The following is a 4,216-nucleotide window of genomic DNA, read 5'->3' as shown; positions in this document are numbered from 1 at the left end:
GTCCTTTTGGGTTGCCTTCACCATAGCAACATGAAAGATTCATTTTTGGAGAAAGAGGTTATTTAATGATTTATTAATATAGTATAGGAATAATATATTAATTGAGAAATCGTATTATTTAATTAGTATTAATTGAAAGTTAATTTGGAATTAATTTTGGGATCAAAGGAACTGATTAAAAAGAACGGGCACTGATATTGCAAATCACTAATAGTTGCAATTAGGACTGGTGGACTCCTTAAGGAAGCAGTGGACGAAATCTATGGGAAGCCCATAGATATTTCGTCCAAGGCTTCTAAGAAGGAGGTTCATGGACTACTTAAGGCTTAAGCAATCAGATTAGGGTTTCCACCTGAAAACCCTAGCAGCCTCATGTATATAAGGAACCCCTTTGTATACAATTTTCGGCCCTATGCATTCTAAGAGAACCCTAGACAAAAATCGAATATCCTCCATCACCTCTCTCCTTCATCCTTTGCTGGTGGTGTATGTGTCTCTATTAGAGGTGCAACGCCTAAGGCACTAAGCTCTTAGAAGTCAAGATCAAGCAAGGAATACTTGTTATTAGTAGATAACAAGAAAGGTATTCTTATAACCCTATAATATATAGATTTCGATTTTATATATACTAGATCTAGGGTTATTCCTTTGGAAAATTTGTTTGCACATATAACTTGAGAAAAACCTAGATCCAAAGCAATTAGGGTTGCAAGTACACATAGGAATGTAGATATGCTCATAACCCACCAGTGGTATCGGAGCCTGTGATATTTTTGTGTTATATTTGATGCAATAGTGATTTGTCTAAAGCTAGAACAAAACCGATTTTCTTTATGTCTGATGAACTCGACAAGTTGCATCAACTCGGCTAGTCCAAGCCCTAACTCGCCGAGTTGACTCATCTGACAACTAATTTTTCGATTTTGAAATATGTCTTAGATTAGGATAATTACCATAATTCATTTTAATGTCGTAAATTGAATTATCAGCTTTCTAATGTGATTTCCTTATCTAAATATATTGGTTTGGTTAAATTCTAAGATAATGTCTAATTATATGATTAATTAATTATTTTAAATTTGAACTAGTAATTTTGAAAAGTTTCAAATTGCACCCTCATAGTTTTGGAATTTAAAATTGAATTAAAAGTTTAATTTTGAAATATTAAATTCTAAAACCACTGCTATTTTAAAAGTTTAAAATACAACCCTTATACTATTATAATATTAAAAGATTAATATATATATATATATATGTATATATGTATGTATGTATGTATGTATGTATGTATAAGATGAGTCAGTTTTACCATTAGTAGGCTTCATTCGCGAAACCGATCTATAAGGGAGGTATTAGGAAACTGCCTATAAAATGGCGGTTAAATGGGTGTCGACTCTCACTCACCGCTTCGTTGATTGGACAAGGGTCGTTAGCCGCACAGGTAGGATAGGACATTAAATCCTCATTAATAAGTATAATGATAAATATAAAGTAACAAAATGTTTTTCATAAATTCTCAATCTTAGTTACTTTAGGAAAAATGTGAAAATGATGCTAGTCCATGAAATTACACTTTGCACCTCGCCAAATTGTTAGTGGAGCGTGTGTGGTTAACCGACACACTAACTTGGACTAACAAGGGTGGAAAGGGTAGCTCGAAAATTATCATAGATCAATGGAGCATGTGTGGTTAACCAGCACATTGATTAGGTGGAAAATAACCTCGAGAGTGCCAAGCTAATTTGCATGGTTATTCACACTTTCTTTGTGATCATCGGTATCCCAGTGAAAAACTTGAAGGGCATAATCGAGATTAAATATGTCATTGAAAAGTTCAATGAATCTTAAAAGAATCTAGGTGTTCATTCCATTTAAAACCTATTTCTTTATTTTGTTTTTCATGGTGGAATTGGTAAATCGCCATTTACCTACCCTCAAATAATTTACAATTGGATTGCGGCATCCTTCTTCCGAATTATGAATTATTGTGTTGGGTCCTAGCCTTAATATTTCATTTGGGTGTTATATTAAGGATTCCGTATCTAATCAAAAATTTGGTCCTTTTCTTTTACAGATGTCTGGCTCAAACAACGCTTCTAGCTCGAACTCCAACTCCTAAAGCTCTTTTTCTCTTATGAACATTTGTGCGAGGATCACCTTCAATGGATCCAATTTCAATAATTGGATTCACAACATTCAAATGGCCTTGCGATACGAGGAGAAAGAATACGTCCTCGACAAAGAAGTCAAAGAGATAGATGAAAACAAAGCTACTCCTAAAGAATTGGCTGAGTATCGGGCTCACGAAAGGACACAAAAAAGGTGGCATGCATTATAGTGGCCACTATGAATCCTGAGCTACAACGGTTCTATGAGGACAACTGGCCTTACGAGATGTGCCAGGAATTGATGAAAAAGTACCATCTAAGTGCGTGTCAAGAAAGGTGCGAGATTGTTACCTCATTCATAACAACCAAAATGAGGGATGGAGAGTCCATCATGACCCACTTGCAAAGAAAGCAAAGTTATGTGGATCGTTTTCTCAAGTTGAATGTCAACTTTGATGAATAGCTGACTATTGATATAGTCCTACACTCTTTACCTCCTTTCTGTGATCAGTTCCAAATGAACTATCAAATAATCAAGGAGGATGTCACTTTAAGCAAACTTTAGGGTTTGTTGAGAACAACTTAAAGTGGATTGAAAATCAAAGGTTTAGAGTCCACCCCTGTTGGTTCTATCCCAGTCCTGGCTATTGTACATGGAAAAAGGAAAAGGAGGAAAGCTCCCTCCAAGAACCACAAGGAAAAGTCCCATGATGGATCTTCTTCGAATGGATCCAAAGGTGAAACTGGTTCTGCCATTCCCTCTTTGGATCCTAAAGAAGCAACGTGCTTCTATTCTTATGAGAAGGGGAATTGGTAGAGAAGCTTCCTGAAATACTTGCAGGACATCAAGGATGGGAAGATAAAGCTCACCTTCCCATATATTTATACTATTCTGTCTAATAACTCATCACATGCTAGTTCTTGGGTCCTTGATATAAGATGTGGTTTTCACATTTGTTCTGCACATTTGTTCTTATTTGCAAGGGCTAAAAAGAAGTAGGGATCTGGAGCATGGGAAGATGAACCCGATAATGGGGAATAGGAAATCGTCGCCTGTCACCAAGATCGGGTTTACTCTTTAGTTATTTGTAGTGGGTTAGGATTAGATTTGAGTGATTGTTGCTACTCGTCAGAAATGACGAGGAATATTATTTCTTTTCTTGTTTTGTACATACAGGGATTTAGATTTTCATTTAATAATGAAGTTCGTTCTATTAATGCTTATTATATGGTTAATTTTTTTTGAAACATTGCCTTCTAATGGTGTATATGAAACTATGATGGTTGTAGATAACTTAGGAAATAATGTGTTGCATATTAACTCGTCTAATGGTATAGATAAGACATGCATGTGGCATTGTCGTCTTGGAAATGTCAACAAGAAGCACATAGCCCAACTCCAAAAGGATGGAGTGTTGGAGTCATTTGACCTAAAATCAGATGACACGTGTGAATCTTGTTTACTTAGAAAGATGACTAAATCTCCTTTCGCTGGTACTTGTGAAAGAGGTAAGGGATTGTTTGATCTCATACACATAGATATGTGTGGGCCGTTTAGATCAACCACAAGGGATCCTAACCGCTTCTATGTGACTTTTATCGACGATAATAGCAAATATGGATATATCTACTTAATCAAGCACAAGTTAAAACCTTCAAAAAGTTCAAAGTGTTTAAGCAAGAAGTGAAGAATCAATTGGGCAGGAACATAAACATGCTAAGATCTAATAGAGGTGGTGAGTATCTTAGTATCGAGTTCCACGACTATCTTAAGGAATGTGGAATTTTTTCACCTAGGACATTACAACTTAATGGTGTGGCTAAGAGGCACAATCGAACCTTGTTGGACATGGTTGGTTCCAAGATGAGTTAAGCTTCACTATCAATCTCATTATGGGGGTATGCCTTAGAGACTGCTGCCCATATCCTTAATCTAGTCCTAACTAAGAAGGTTGCCAAAACACCTCACGAGATGTTGGCAGGGAAGGTTCCCTCGTTGGCACATATCAAGGTTTGGGGTTGTGAAGATTTCGTAAGACGAGAGACTCATGACAAGCTTGAACCTCATAGTGAGCGGTGTATTTTCATCGGTTACCCACATAAATCTT

Source organism: Lactuca serriola, chromosome 6 (genome assembly GCF_051521515.1).
Source record: "Lactuca serriola cultivar US96UC23 chromosome 6, Lser_US96UC23_V15, whole genome shotgun sequence".
In the NCBI taxonomy this organism is placed as follows: domain Eukaryota; kingdom Viridiplantae; phylum Streptophyta; class Magnoliopsida; order Asterales; family Asteraceae; genus Lactuca; species Lactuca serriola.
Note: the sequence above shows the minus strand (reverse complement) of the source record.